A 16702-nucleotide genomic window follows, 5' to 3' on the forward strand; every position below is an offset into this window, starting at 1 on the left:
TGGCCATGAAAGGCATCTACCAACAATGGAAATCAGAAACTGACTCTAAGGGCCCAGAGTGTTCCCCAGTACCATGGGTAGAATCATCCAGAAGGTCTGTAGTAGCAGGTCTCTATGACTGAGAGGTAACAATATTTTGGTCATAATTTTTTTTGACATAGCATTCTGAGCCTGCTCCTCTTTGTCAGGTTTAGTCAAAAGTAACCCCAGGCGGCCATTGAGCCTGGTGGTGAGAAGAGAGAGGCTCCCCAGGGGTAAGGGGTTGTGTGTCTGTACGGGATGATAGGTATTAGGTATATTACTAGCAAAATCAGCCTGGGGCAATAACTGCCCATGCCCTTATATGGGGTCTGGGTAAAGTACGGTTCAGGTTTCCTGCATAGGTCCAGTCTCCCCCAATGACGTGTCCTCGGGTGGTCTGCTGGTGGTGGGAAAGTTCTGAGGTGGGGGCAACAAGGTAGGGGGTCCGCCACCATTTTGTTGGTGCCTCCCAAGCCCCCTTGATTCCGCTGGCCCAACACTCTTAACTTGAGTAAGTGACTTTACAAACTGAGCTGGTTTGGAAAGAAGTACCTTAACCCTATAATTTAATACTATTAACTAAGACTAATCTATGTACCTTTGCTATTTAAAAATGCAATGGTTGAGGGTGTCTGAGGGCTCAGTCAGTTAAGCATGCATCTTTGGGTCAGGTCATGATCCTGGGGTCCCTGGATTGAGTCCACATCAGGCTCCCTGCTCAGCAAGGAGTCTGCTTCTCCCTGTCTCACTGCCCCTCTCTCTGCTCCTGCTCTCTCAATTAAATGAATAAAATATTTTTTTAAAATGCCACAGTTGATATGGCATATTGGTGAACCTATACAATTTATTGCAGATGTGGGTTTTTTTTTTTTGTTAACTTTTAAAAGGTGCACTAAAATTGGACCAGGTTGCTAAAGGTATTTAGAATGGTTTAAAATAATATGCCTCGTGATACATAAGATTTTGATGTATTATATTTGCAAGAAATGCTTCGATGCTCAAGAAGCTATTGCCTGTGAGGTGTGAAGTCTTCCCCACCAGGCATTTGAAATGCTTGAAAGAAGTCAAATATATTAAATAAACCTATACATGTAGCATAATGTGTTTAAGACCACTTAATTGGTGAATGGTATAATTAGGGATAAATGTTTAGGGGAATTTAACACACATTAATGAAAGTGATTGCTCTTATTTGCAACTCTAATTTAAATACCTGCAACTGTAAATAGGTTCTCACTGATGATAACAAGACACTCTATACACAGAAAATGTTCAGACCATACATAAAAATAGATGTGTTTTGTAAAAATGGAATGGTGATCTATAACCTGCAGCAACCTGCCCAGGAAACCAACTCCTTCTCTGCAATAACCAGCCCAGGAGACTAGCCTGCTGTGAGACTTGTCAGAGGTCAGACTGCTATCTCTAATAGTAATCCAAGAAGTCAAACAATAACTTTAACAATCAACCCCAAACGGCCAAGGCTTGATGAATCAATCACTGACAGCTTTCCTAATTGTTTTCCCTGCTTCCAACATAGGGCCAACTAGAATAAGCCAAATATGCACCCCTAACAAATCACATACGATGTCCTCCTTCTAGTTAGTCTGCCTACAGCTCCCCATGACAACTGTGGCCTCTCAGGACATATCTAAAGCCTCTTCCCCTCTCAGGACACATCTAAAGCCTCTTCCCACTCTAAAGCTTTCCCAGTCCTCTGCCTGCCATTGAATCTCTGCCAAAACATAAGTGATGGTGGCTGACTCCCTTGTATAGCAAGCTCTGAAAAAATAGCCTTTGCTCGTTCTCATTTGGTTGGTCTTCATTTCTTCCCACAATAAAATGCTCCCTGGATATTAAGAATCCATATTGACCTAGGTGCTGTTCTCTCCAATCCATCCTCCACACTGTAATCAGAGCCACCTTTCCTGCTTCCCCTGCCCCGCCTCAGTATCCACTCCAAACTCCACCATCGAGGTAACATGGCCTCTCCACCACCCTGTTACCAAACGGTTGGTAACCACCCCACTGCTGCCTCTCCCCTCTCTGTGCCTTTCTCTCTAGGCTCTGGCTCTACCTCATTTCAGTCACTTGTACGTGGAACATTTTCTCAACCACAACACCTGACTAATGTCTCCTCATCCTTCAGGTCTTAGGTCAAACATCACTTCTGCTCTTGTCCTGTGTTTCACCCTATCGGCACTTATCACACTTTTGTTGTTTCTTATTCCTCTGCCTGGCCTTGACTGTGAGCACCACAAGGTCAAAAACCCCATCTGCCTTGCTCACTATATCCCCAGCTACTAGCTCAGTGCCTGGCAAAAGATAGGCACACAACAAATGGACTTATCAGTGGGAAGCCAGAGTTCCTACAAACGGCCAATGACCGGGGACATTAAATACAGTAATGGTTTTAATGGACTATACTAACAAGAGGAGTTTTTTTTTACAAGCACAAAAAAATCCACACTATTTCCAAAGAAGGAAACTTATATTTAGCTATTTCAATTCAAAATATTTTCTGAATGCCCCCAAATGCCAGTCCTTCGTGCTGAGGGTTAAAGAAAGTAAGGCATGCATCCCGCTATCAACCCTGCTACTGGATATTGGAGATACACAGATGATTAAGATGTGCTTCCTGCCAGCAAATGACTCACATTATAATGGTTAATAACAGACATGAGAACAAATGGTCATAACATATAGAGTACAATAGATCGAATCCCAGAAATATGTACAAGGTTTAGAAGCAGCACCTGCTGTTATGCCCACACACATCACACTTTGTCTACCTTCCTCTCTACACCTTATATCTTCCTGAAAGGTTGTGTGCAAATTAAATCATTTGAAATGCCTCCAAGGTACCTTTCTGTTTAAAGAAAGCTTGTGGTGAGTCTTTTTAAAATCAATTCCTAATTTAATTCTTTTGTAAATTTGACACTTAAATAGAATAATCTTTTCTCGAAAAGCAGATCACAATTGTATTACATTCTAAGGAGCCAGAATGACCAAGTGTAGGGGAACACAGTAAACCTTAAGAGGAAGACTTTTCCCTTGGGAGCTTCCTTAGCTGCATTTAAAATACCCCATCACAAGAGGGCTTCTGGTGTGTGTGTGTGTGTGTGTGTGTGTGTGTGTGTGTGTACACACGTACGCGCGCATGAGGAGGGGAGGGGCCAAACACAACCCCATCACTCTGCCTGCCTTCTTAGGGCCAGCTCTGGCCCTGACTTACCGGATTGATTGATCGATCGCCTGAATAAAACACATGCCACTACTGATACCGCCTCCCTCTCTCAACTCCCAGAGCTGCTCTCAACACCTAGATGCTGGTGAGAAAGCTCTACCAACCATGATGTGCTCCAAAAGCACAAGGGAGAGCTAAGATCCAGAAAGCTGCTTTCAAGGGCAGGGGATAACCCTTCCTAGGGTCCTAAGTTCCAACGGCCAGGAAGCAAATGGTCTCATTTTCCAGCCTTCTATCATTTTAGGTCTTGCTGGAACGTCTCACAGGGAAAGGACGTTATGGAAGACAAGTTACCCTTGAGATATAAGCCTCCTGAGCCAGACACAGCAAGGAAGCTCTGCCCTACTTCAGCAGGGACTGCTGGGCAAAGGAAGGAGAGAGCTCAGGTACCCTGGCTTGATGCAGTGCCTCACAGAGCTCATGCTTCCTTCCACTGGCGTGCAGAGCACAAGCAGTGAAGCAAAAGCAAAACCCTCCTCTAACAGGCAATAAACTCAGGGGCTTGTGGGGAATCTGCGGTTCTGTGTGTGTAAAATACATAGTACAGTGCCTGGCATGTGGGAGGCTGTCTTAGTTCTGCTGCTATAACAGAATACCATAGATGGAGTGGCTAAAGGACAAACATTTCTTCCTCACAGTTCTGGAGGCTGAGAAGCTCAAGATAAAGGTACCAGCAGATTCAGTGTCTGATGAGAACCTGCTTCGTGCTTCATAGATGGCCATCTTCTCGCTGTCACCTCACATGGCAGAAGGGGCAAGAGAGCTTTCATGAGGGCTCTTCCCTAATACTAATGCCCTAATTGCTTCCCAAAAGCCCTCACCTCCTAATACCATTATTAAAAGATTAGGTTTCTACACATGAATTAGGGGTGGGAGGTAGGACATAAACATTCAATCCCTAGCAGAAGCACTCAGTAAATAGTGGTTATTACTGCATACTTGTCATTAACACTGCTCACTAACTATTCTGGTTCTTCACGTCCTGAGCACGTAGTAAGATTATATACTTCCTGGTCTCCCGCAGTTGAGTGGGAACACATAACCAGTTTTAGCCAATGAGCTGTAAGCAGGAGTGACATGTCACTATCAGGCCAAGCAGTGGTTGCTGGTATGAGACCCTCCAGAGCTCTTTCTGCCACAGCAACCAGCCAAGTTCCACCAGCCTGGATCTCAGGGTGCGGATGACGGTGACGTGGAGCACGGTACTCACTCCACCAACCCTGGACATGTGGGACAAGGGAGAAAAGCATCTTTGTCCTTGGCTGCTAATATTTTAGGCTTATTTCCCTACTCTACATTTATGGTGCTAATATTAGTAATGACACCAAGAGAGTAACTAATGGAAAACACATATCAAATGTCACTTAGTTTTTCTTATGCCAGAGATAATATTAGCTGCTCTGTATACAGTTTGCCTACTGTGTGCCAGGAGCTGTACTGGTATCTTAATATAAGTAATTGTATTTAATCTCCACACAAAAACAGTGTCATTATACCTACTTTATAGGGGGATTCTGAATTCAAATAATCTATACACTTAATCAATATGCTGCTGCTGTTGTTGTTGTGTTTGTTCAAATATTTTATTTATTTATTTGATAGAGCATGAGCAGCACAAGCAGGAGGAGGGGTGGAGGGCGAGACAGAAGCAGGCTCCCCACTGAGCAGAAAGTCTGATGTTGTGGGGCCTTCGCAGGACCCTGTGATCATGACCTGAGCCAAAGGTAGATGCTTAAGCGGCTGAGCCATCCAGGTGCCCCACTGCTGTTGTTTTTAATGGAAAGGAAAGAATACAAATTTATGTCTGTCTGATATTATACTCATGTTCCTTCCACTGTGTCCCAAAACGGCACACAAAAATTTGTCAGCCTTTTTGTTCCATCTTAGGCAAATTTAGGTCTGGAAAAAGGATGGAAGGCAGGAGAATTCTACATATTGAAGCACAGATGCATGTTAGGGCATGGAGGGGAGGGGCTATAAATAGGCTGAGGATCAGGGAGGGGCCAGGATCCTGATCAAAACAAAGGTTGTTGTCTTTTGATCTCTGCCTGGAATGTTCAAAAGTCTAGTACAACTTAAAGACAATTCTAGGTATGAACTCATGGACATAACCAAACAACTGGCAAATTGGATGGTCCTTGAGGACATTCGCAAAAGCTGCTTCCCTTCCTTTCTACCCATGACACATGGGACATGTGACTACCGGGCTTCACACTCAAGGATCCTCGACATTGTACAGAGCCATAGTCTGGGCCATTTTGCTGAGCCCCAAGGAGACAGTGGGAGCAGCCAAAGCCACTGCCTTTGGGACATTTACAGTACAAAGGACCAACTGGCAATGCCTAAGTTAGTGAGAAGGAAGGCCTAGAAAGATCTGACAAAGCTGCTTCATGTTCCTTTTGGGACTATCAATAGCTTTGGGTGGTTATACGCAGCTGGATGTGCTGCAAACCCCCACTGCGACCCCCTTGCTGCCAGGTGAGAGCAAATCTAGACCAAATTCTGAGCATAAACAGACTTTTTATTGCCAAGCAGGAAAAGTCTCCAGTCTGTTGGTAAGCAAGAAGAGCCGCCTTTCTGCCTCCGGTATGGGGGCCAGCACTTTACTGGGAAAGACAGACACTTCGTGCACTTGGGACAAGATCTATAGGCTTTGCAATAGCCTCCCCTTCCCCCCCTCACTCCCCTCCCACTTCCCGCTCCCAGCCCTCCACTGCTGCCAGGTGTTGGGCTTCCTACTTCCCACACCTTATCCTGCCAAGGCCAGGAATCTGGCTATCTCACTCCTGAGCCATCATATGTCCTCAGGGCCAACTTTATAAGCATGTCAACAGTGCAGGCACCCAGAGGAGAGCTCACACTTGAACTTAAAATTCTGCAGTCACCATATTGAATTTCCAGTAATTTTATCTTTGGATTTGTGTTTTGCAAGTGAAGTATAGAGACAATAGAATTTATGCCGGAGGCTTGGAGCCATGGTCTGGCCTCTTACGGCCTCCCAATGGACAGGTTCCTGGCCCTGGCCTCCTCCTCTGGACCTTGTCCCATTCCATGACTATTGCCACTCTGCTCCCATTGTGGACCAGGGCCTGAGTATGGATATTTCTGGGGTTGGCACAGGTGCCCTGCAGTGTTTCTGGTCGGAACAAGGCATGGACTGTCCCTATCCCAAGTTGCAATGTCACAGGGGCAAACTTTTTGCCCAGCCCAAGCAGATACCTAGCAAGTCCCGGCCAGAAGTTGCAATATTTTTGGAGGGTACCCACCCAGTGTGTGCTAGGCAATGGACCAATGGAAAGAGGAGATGGCTGGTGCCCAGCTGCACAGTGCACTGGGACAGAAATGGGCAGAAAGGAAACATGAAGTCAGTGGACCTTCTGAGGAAACTGAGCCATAGAGGAAGACCTTTCACCCCCACTGGCATGCCTGTGTTGGGTTTGCACTTCTCTACATGTATCCCTGTTATTGAAGGAATATGGAATTAAATTTAAAAATTTTTTAAATTCCACAACAGGTCAAGAGAGAGATCATGGAAGAAAGGAAAAAGCATTGTGTCTCTATCTTTAGTGGCACTTTTTCCAGCTTTTTGAACAAGGAGCTCTGAATTTTCATTTTGCACTGAACTCAGCCAACTATACAGCCCATCCAGCAGACCCTAACCACCACTACTTTCACCCAGTCAAACATTACTTCTAATCTTCCTCTGTTTATTAACCAGGGCTAAGGGGTAGATTCAGATTAGAACTCTTCACATGCTAATGAGCCACCCCCAGGGTGTCAGATGGAATTAATTTGTCAGTACATCCATTTCAAAGCCAAAAACCAACCAATACAGTATAACAAAGGAAACACACAGGGTCTTGAGAGGCTGTAAAGATGGAGGGGGGTGGTGGTTGTTGCCTGAAGCTAGTTCCTTCAGGCTTCTGTAACAGAAATACCACAGCGTGGGTGGGTTAAACAACAAACTTTTATTCCTCATAGTTCTGATGGTTGGGAAGTCCAAGATCAAGAGGCCAGCCAACTCAGTATCTAGAGTCTGCTTCCTGCTTCATAGACTGCTGTCTTCTCCCTGCGTCCTCACATAGTGGAAGGGATAAGGAAGGGCACTAATCCCATTCATGAGGACCCCACCTCCCAAAGACCCCAACCTCCTAATACTGTCACCTTGGGGATTAGGATTTCAATATGAATTTGGGGAGTTGGGGAGATACAAACATCAAATCCATAGCAGGATTGTTACTTTCACGAAGATGGTCAGGGAAGACCTCACTGGGTAATAAGCACAGGGAGGTGCTGGGAGATTGAATTCTCTTGCAATATACTTGTCTGCAAAAGACACCACCGGGTATTCCACTCTCTGTTTTGCAAAATGGTTCCAGTTTTGTTGACACATATGGGAATATTTATCAAAGGCTGGGGAAAAGGGTTGGGGGACCCTTAGTAAACTGTGATCAGTAGTCACCTCTGGTGAGGGATGATTAAGTGGGGGTTGGGAGGATTTACTCCTTATTTTTTAAACTTCTTCATCATTTACACTTTTAGTAATGATAGCAGTAGGTCCAGTGGCTTTGGAGCTCATCTGTGTTCTGAGAATCGACTTTTGTTGTATAAATGAAGCAGCACGGAGCAGCTAAGAAACTAGGGTGTGCAATGTGGGTTCAAACCAGACACTACATAATTTGGGGCAGTTATTTTCTCTGTGCTTTCATATCCTCCTACATTAAATGAAGACGACATTAAGGCCTACTTTATAGAGTATGGATGAAGAGTAAGTGAAAAGACTTAAAACAACGCCTGCACATAGAAAGCGCTCAGAAGTGTTAGTGATTATTATTATCAGTAGAGCATATGGGAAACCATTGTTCAGACAGGGCTAGTCCCTGGAAAGGGGTGGGATATCCTAAGGCTTCCTGAAGGGAAAGAACCAAGAAAGCCTCCGAAGTTCAAAGACACAGATGCATGTTAGGGCATGGAGGGGAGGGGCTATAAATAGGCTGAGGATCAGGGAGGGGCCAGGATCCTGATCTCAAGGTCCAGAGAGCCAGGTCCAGAGGGCTGGCTCTCCAGCCATGAGCAGAGTGGATATCAACCGTGGCTTGCCCACTCTACCCTGACTCTCCTGAGAAAGAAGTGTCGCTGTCCTGAACAGAATGGTCTCACTAGAGAGCTGGAACCGGAACCTTGTACTGTCCACTTGGCTGGCTATGCCCGTAACGGAGTGGACCATCGGCGAGGGAGAAGGGAGGCTTCCTCCTTTGCCAACGCCTGAGGAAACTGGCAAGACCAGACACAGGGACTTTGCCACTGGGCCCCCACCGTGCCCCCTGCCCTGGATGGGAGCTGCCCAGTATAGGGGAAGAAGTTTCACTTGACCCTCTGAGGGCCCTTGGCTGGGTTTGAAAAGTAAACTGACAAAGACAGGTTAGCAGGAGAAAAGCATACAAAGATATTTAATATAAGTTTTACAGGACACAAAAGCCTTCGTAAGGAAATAAAAACCCCAAGAATCATTAAGACCTATGTATTTTTATACTAGGTTTAACGACAAGAGGAGTAGGAAGTGAGTGCAATAAACCAGGGCTTTGTTCAGATTCTTCTAGGCATCCCTTGGTCTTCAGAGAGGCTCCTTTCCTCTGGGGTACCCCTCTCAGATGAAGCTTTTATGACCTGCTCCAGGGATGAAGGGCAAGAGGTAAAGAGGTCAGAATGACCTTCCTGCTTGAAATATCCAATATGCTAATGTGCCATATTTTAGGTAACATGTCCTATACTCTATCTCTAGAACCCCTGGACTTTCAGTTTTCTGCAGTGACACTAAAGGCAATGAATACTTTGAACTGAGTCAACCCTGGGGTTCTTGGACTTACTAGAAGAGGGAGGCCTTGGGGAGAGGTGTACCAGACTTCCTCCCCATATGGGACTGTGGGGATACGGTGCCCCAGAATTTCCACTTATTACCTTGGGTCACTTTTTGAGGCCTCAAACTGTAAAGTGGAAAGCTCCAATTTCATGAGTCAAGGCACTACTATCCTACCTAAGGATTATCAGAAATAGAACCATGCTGCTTGAGATAGTGAATTCTATTTCCCCAATTTCACAAATCAATTAGACATCATGTCTATTCATTCCTTCCTTTCTCCCCAGACAATCTGATAGGTGATTGCTTTCTTACTATTATATGCTCACACCAACGTACACACAAAAACTGACTTCTGAAGAGACACTTTAAAGACATAGCTGGCTTCTAAAGAGGAAAAAAAATTCATTCACCACTCATCTCCTTGGACTCAGAGGCAGGTGCCAGATGTGCTATGGAGCTGCGGTGCCAGGACGAATGGCAGCGCATTTTCTCTCTGCCCCATAAAGTACCAATAACAAGTCTTTAATCAGAAAGCCTCATCATCTAAAAGGAGGCTTGTGCCTTTACGGGCACCTGTGATTACGAACCTCTCTGCTCACAATGAATGTCTTTCTGTGAAAAGAACCAGCGCTCTTAGAGGGGCTTGCCTGGCAACAGGAGCAAGCAAGGCCTAACCGCTTGCTGGCTCCCCTGACACCAAGTCCTGGCACAGTGGGGAAGAAGCTTCGAAAGGACACTCATCTACATGACCCACTCCCTCCTCCAGCCAAGCACTGACTGACTATTCCTACTCATGAGGCAATCACCTGCGACCAAAGTGCGAGGCACGGTGCTGGCAGAGGGTGTAACAGTAAGCAATGCTGTCGTCTTCCTTCTCCCCACTGCACTCAGAGTCAAGTGGAGTCACAGGTCATTAAAATAAGTGCTTCAGGAGCTTGTGTGCCCCCCAAAATTCATGCCCCTCCTTCTGTATCATAACTGTCACTGAGCAGCAGCTGCCTCTGGCAACCAGGCAACACCACGTTCATGCCAACAGAATGGGGGCGGATGGGACTCAGGGCGCCTTCACATGGAGGCAGCAGGGAGCAGATGTGCCTTCAGGCGCCTCCTTCTCCTTCTGCCCTGGCTGGATGCTGAGGACTCAGAGCTTCTGGAAGATGGCAGAGCCATAATACGGAAAGAGCTTGAGGCTTTGAATCACCCTGGAGAGAACTGCCTAACAGCCAGGATCACCGGCACTGGATGATTAGATGAGGGAGAAATACAATTCTATTGCTTGAAGCCACTAAGGTTTGAGGTTTGCCTCTGCTGCTGGTGTTTTGCTAACTAATACAACGCTAGGGTTGGGGAAGGCAAAGGATGCTACAGAGCACCCAGCAGAGGCCCGGCCAGGACCACTTCCCCCGAGAGATTGATTTCTGGGCTGTAACCTGAAATGTAAGCAGGTGGAGGCCAATCTAATGGATGAAAGTCTAATGACAGTTTTCCAAGAGGAAGGAATAGCACATGCCTGGGCCTGGATGAAGGAAGAGACTGTGAGAAGCTCAAGGAACTGAAGAATGTGGCCAACTGCAGAGCAGCAGGGGTGAGGCATGGGGAGAGGGCTGGGGAGCGGCAGAAGGGCCAAGGGTCCAATAAGCATACTCAGACCTGTGGCTTCCTCCTGAGGGGCATGGCTATCCAGCAGGGAGGTGACACGGTAAGACTTATGCTTTAGAATGATCATGGTGCCTGGAGCATGGAGAGTAAATTGAAGTATTCTTGGAAGAACAAGTTTCATTACTTCCTCCTCCTGCTGGAAGTGTACAAGGACAGTGCCACTGAAAAGATATGAGTGGCCAACTGCAGGAGCCTGGGGATTGGGGGACCCCAGATCCCATGAGGGCCTCAAGAGGTTTGGAGAAGCAGGTGTTGGGTTGCTGGAGGGCAGCATTGGTGGTCTTTGTTTACAACATGTCAGGGTGCCAGATGAATACCCAGGGCCTGTAGAAGCAGTGGGAGATGAGGACCTCTGGACCTCACTGATGGCCAAGGGGCACCAGCCGACTGAGCTTATGGGGCACCCACTGCAATCCTCAGCATACCAAGGCTACTTCCTCTGCCTGTTACCTGTGGACCCAGGTACCCTTCCAGGCAACTACGAGGATCTGAATGCTCTTGCTGTTGTAAGAGGACTCTCCCCACCTTGAAGAAGCATAAGACCCAACTACCACCATTCTGCCTCCAATCCCTTGCAACACATCACACGTGCCCATGCACCCTTCCTTCCTCCTGGTGGCTTCTGCTGGGCCTGATAGGTTCTCTTTTTAAAGCTCCCAAACACAAAAAGAAAGATTGAAGCTCTTTCCCAGAACTTGATGCCCTCTACAAATGCCTTTGACTGTGTCCCCTTTCACTAAAGCATGGGAAAGAACGTGGACACACACATTCAACTTTCATAGGGCTTGGCTGAGAAGAAACAGTGTCTGTGGGCAATTGCTTGCCCATCCATTCTTCCAGATGCTCTTAATCTAGGCCTTGGTTGAACTGGCAAAGCACACAGAACCTGAAATACCTCCCTTTGATCCCTGTAGGGAGTTTTTGCTGAATTCTGGCTGGGATATGATGTTGCAGCCAGATACAAGTGATAAGGCACAGGCCTGAGGAAATTTGTCATTTCTTCCGGGAGGATGTTGCTAAGAATTCTGCTGGCTGAATTCCACAGGGGTCCTCTTTGTGCAGAAGCATGGGAAGAAATTTCTCTCTGGTCTACGTTCCAGGGATTATTGAACTGCTTCTGACCAACTGACGTGTGACTCATGAGACTGATCGTTTCCCTCCTTTTTGAGCTGGTTGCTAGGAAGCCAGGACCAAATTTGGGGTGCCCCTCCTGGCCAAGGCTCAGAGCCTCATGGAGCACATTCTGTACTCCCATTTTCTTGTTTTTCCCACCTTTATCTTCCTTTGCCTTAATTTCCTCACTTGGCTGATCTTTGCTTCATCTTGTCATAGTGTGTGTATATTGGCAACCCCCCTTAAATCCTATTTGGAACAAAGTAGGAGGGGAAATAAATAAATAATAGAACGATTAGCTATCTTTTGCCATCATTATTGTAGAGCAGCTACTATTAACCAAAATATAACACTCTCAAGTGGAACATGGCTCCTGCTAATTAGGATAGAAAGCGAGGAGGAGAATAATGATGAGTGGCCTAGGTTAGCAAAGACAGAAAGGAGCTTTCGGAGTATTTTCTAATTCCGTTCAATGCAGAGTTTTGGCAAATAGAGTAGAAACAGATGCTTGTATATCAGGACTTGGTGAAAGATAGATGATTGTTACAACCAAACTAGTTGAGTGTCTAGCATCGGTAATCTCCAGGATCACTGCATGAACAGACTTAAATAGTTTTTTATTCTTTTTTTTTAATATTTTTAATTTTTATTTATTTATGATAGTCACAGAGAGAGAGAGAGAGGCAGAGACACAGGCAGAGAGAGAAGCAGGCTCCATGCACCGGGAGCCCGACGTGGGATTCGATCCCGGGTCTCCAGGATCGCGCCCGGGCCAAAGGCAGGCGCCAAACCGCTGCGCCACCCAGGGATCCCAGTTTTTTATTCTGAGTCAAATTCTTGTCTCACTACAAAGCAATATGCAAAGTAACAACTTTGCTGTATTTTTACATTCTTTGTTTAGGAATTCTTTCATGGGAATGAACATATATATATATATATATACACACACATATATATACACATGAAATATATTATTATATATATTTATTATATATAGTCATATATATTCACACATATAAACAAGATAGTCATGGATTAGTGCAAAAATAGTTTTTTTGGCACACACAGTCTTCTTTGGAAACTAGGAACTTTGCTATTCACCTAAAACAGGTTTTACACATAATCCATAATCCTAATCTTTTCTTTTCCTAACCAAATAGAGCATCACAAACAAAGTCATCTTCTAGCCTATCCACCCTAGCCCTCAAAGCCACCTATCAGGCACTCAGCTGAACACCTGCTAAATTTTAGTCACAAGCTTAGTTCTTCCAATGCCACACGGAATTCTTACAAAATCAGTACTTTCCATTATCTTTCCCTGTCATTCTGCATACACTTCTCAACAGATCAATGTGCCTAGCTAGAGGAGAATAGAAAAGATTCATCTTTACAATTTTCCCAGAAAATGTGCTTTTCCAGCTTTCTCTCCTTCCTCCAGAAAGAAGGCTGTTTGAGGCTGCATGGAGGGATATTGACAAGAAAAGAATATAATTCCATAGTTTTCATGCATAGTCTTCCAGGAAATGCCAACCTCTGCCACAATCCTTCTGGAGAAGTCGGGATGCATATTAGTTTCCCACTGCTACTACCACAAACTACCATAGATTAAGTGGCTTAAACCAACACAGGCTTATTATCTGATAGTGCTAGAAGTCAGAAGTCTGACATTGGAGTCTCACTGGGCTAAATCAAGGTGTCAGAAGGGCTGATTCCTTCTGGAGACTGTAGGGGAGAATCAACTTCCTTGCATTTTGCCAGCTACTAGAGCCTACCCACATTCCTTGGCTTATGGCCCCCTTCCTCCATCTTCAAAACCAGCTATATCAGCCTAAGTCTCCTTTAGCCATCTGTCTGGTTCTGACCTCCCTCTCCACTTTAAATGATTCTTGTGATTATATTTGGCCCATCTAAGAAATCCAGGATGATTTCTTTATCTTAAAGTCAGCTGATGATGTTCTGTGTGCAACTCGAAGTCCTCCTTGCCCTGTAATACACACAACATATTCACAGTATTCACAGCTTCCACAGACTGGGGCATGGCATTTTCGGAGGGGGGGGGCAGTCAGCATTCTGTCCACCATAGCACATGAGTTCTCTAAAAGGAAGTCCAAGTATAGCCTCCCTGAAGGTATTTAAGAAGTTCATATTTCTGAAGTTATCAAAATATGTAAATTATCAGTAATTATTTTTGGTTTCTGTGGCATAGCCAAATTGAGAAGCATTGGGGTGCCTGGATAGCTCAGTCAATTAAGCATCTGACTCTTGGTTCCAGCTCAGGTCATGATCTCAGAATCCTGAGATCAAGCCTCACATTGGACTCTGTGCTCAGTGAGGTGTTTGCTTGAGATTCTTTCTCTGACCCTCCCCTCCACTCACACACATACTTGCATGAGCTCTCTCTCTTAAATAAATAAATAAATAAATAAATAAATAAATAAATAAATATTAAAAAAAAAAGAATCGAGAAGCATTTCCCACATTTATTTCATTACTATCACAATAAAGAAAATCTCACTGGGGATGTTTATTTGTTTTTCCAGTTCACTAATAAAAGGAGAGACAAAAGTTCTCTTGGATTTTCTAATGACCTGAGGGAGGCCAACGGACAAGTATCCTTTCCATCAATGTCTGGAACCCTAAGCCTAACCCTAACCCTAACCCTAACCCTAACTCTAACCCTAACCCTAACCCTAACCCTACTTTCAGGTTCGTAGCAGGATATCTTACTACCTGAAGATGAACATGGCCAAGTGACCCGCAATCTTTCTATGAGCCTGGAAGTGGCACATATCTCCTCTGCTGCATTTCATTGCTAACAGCATTCAACATCATTGCTCCACTTCCCAGACCTCCCTTGTTTTCTTTCTCTTGTTAATTTCTTTTATTACAGGGGTCTCAGCCAAGAACTCAGAAGGGTAAGGGGAGAATTATTCCTATAGTTGCCATAACATAATATTGCCTACCTTAATTAGTAATGGCCCATCCAGGAGCTAAAAGTATCCTCCTCAATATCACCACCAAAAGAAGGGAAATAATAATATCATTTAAGGATGTTACTGGCATAACACTCAAGTTGGAGTTTATCTGACACACATCCTAACCTGTCAAGTTCTACTTTTGAAATATTTGTGAAAGTCCACCACAATACGGTAAGGAATAAATATTAATCTATATATTCTTTTTTTTTTTTTTAAAGATTTTATTTATTTATTCATGACAGTCACAGAGAGAGAGAGAGAGAGAGGCAGAGACACAGGCAGAGGGAGAAGCAGGCTCCATGCACCGGGAGCCCGATGTGGGATTCGATCCCGGGTCTCCAGGATCGCGCCCTGGGCCAAAGGCAGGCGCCAAACCGCTGCACCACCCAGGGATCCCTATATATTCTTATATTAATAAAAAATGAGTTTCAGAATTCCCATTATATAACAAAATAGTGTGCTTTGTTAACAGAATATTGATTATGAACTTAATCATAATTGATACTCCTTACTTACTAATGATGCACTAAAAATTCAGGGGGAAAATGTTTTCGCTGACAGGCTTAATGCCAAATGCTGACAAATGTTCAGCAACCAGGGGATTTCAAAGCACTGATGATAGTCTAGATTGGGATCTAGAAACCAATTCCATATTAAAGCGGGGTTCAGTTTCTGTTTTCTTTACTGCATTTCTAACAACCATTAGAATAGCTGGTGCTTTGGGCACAAGTGGGGTATACAGTAGGAATCTAATAAACACTTGTTGAATGATAGGCTAATCTTCATGGCACTTGATATTCAGAACAAGTCTGTTATTGCATTTTTTTTACTCCCAAAAAGGAAAAATCTATCCTTGTTCCATGCCTCCAGCACTGGCCATGAGAGCATCAAAATACAAATACTAACCCATTAGTTTATCCCATTGCAACCCAAACTTCTCCTCAAATCCACAGGCCTCCTCCTGTTGGCTTAGGCTTAAATGACTGGACCAATCATATGAAATATTAATTCCGCAGGCAAATGAGGCATTACTAATCATTGACTAGTATGAACAGTGAGCCATTAATTATTTATCAAACTCAAGAATAAGAGACAATTTAGATCAAAAGTCCTGTTGCATGGAATTTAATAAAAACTTCTCTAATTTTCAAAACAGAAGAGAATGAAATGTCATACATGATCTTCATTGCCTGAGGAATTGAGGTGTCCTGGAAACCACAAACTGGGGTGTGCTCTTCAAGCCTTAGACTTCCAGGGCACCTTAGGGGGCAAGGATTAAGAGAGGAATCAGCAGCTATTGCAGAAGGCACAGACAGGATACTCAGTGCACTGGTATCCAGGAGCTAAAGATCTGCCGGGCCATGGATCTCCCATCTGCCACCCAGATCTGCTGGGCCACATCTACACCTGCAGCAGGTCTCAAGTTCATGAATAGGCAGGCCATGCACATTCACACAGAGGTCAATCAGAGGTATAGGCAGGAGCTAAGACTAAAGTGACTACGCCCTAGGGTGGGGACACATGGGGACAGGGACAGGCCTTGGTGGTCGGTAAAGAAATAAGAATCTAAAAATGGAACTCTTCTTTTGAATATCATCTCTCTTCATTTCATGTGTTTATTTCATATCGTTCCTGTTCATGTCTTTTCCCTATCATCTAAAGTCTTAGAGACGGGAATGGTTGCACCCCTGGCCTCCCCACCTCTGTTTCTGTCCCTATCAAAGGAAACTGAGAGGGCATAGCAAAAGGGGGACAGCTGGGATTCTGAATCCTCAGTGGTGAGCAGTCTAGGAGATTGCCAGTTGTAAACTCTAGGACAAAGTC

The 16702-nt window shown here is 44.8% G+C and overlaps 1 long non-coding RNA gene across 2 annotated transcripts in view; it reads right to left on the reverse strand.

Moving 5' to 3' along the window:
• Positions 1-15987: 15987 nt before the first annotated feature.
• Positions 15988-16702, reverse strand: part of LOC144289900 (uncharacterized) — a 48257-nt gene continuing 47542 nt past the window's right edge. For both annotated transcript variants that reach the window (XR_013357849.1, XR_013357850.1), the window contains one exon: positions 15988-16138. This is a non-coding gene — a long non-coding RNA (uncharacterized LOC144289900). The remainder of the gene's footprint in view (positions 16139-16702) is intronic.

The sequence above is a fragment of the Canis aureus genome, chromosome 19 (genome assembly GCF_053574225.1).
Source record: "Canis aureus isolate CA01 chromosome 19, VMU_Caureus_v.1.0, whole genome shotgun sequence".
In the NCBI taxonomy this organism is placed as follows: domain Eukaryota; kingdom Metazoa; phylum Chordata; class Mammalia; order Carnivora; family Canidae; genus Canis; species Canis aureus.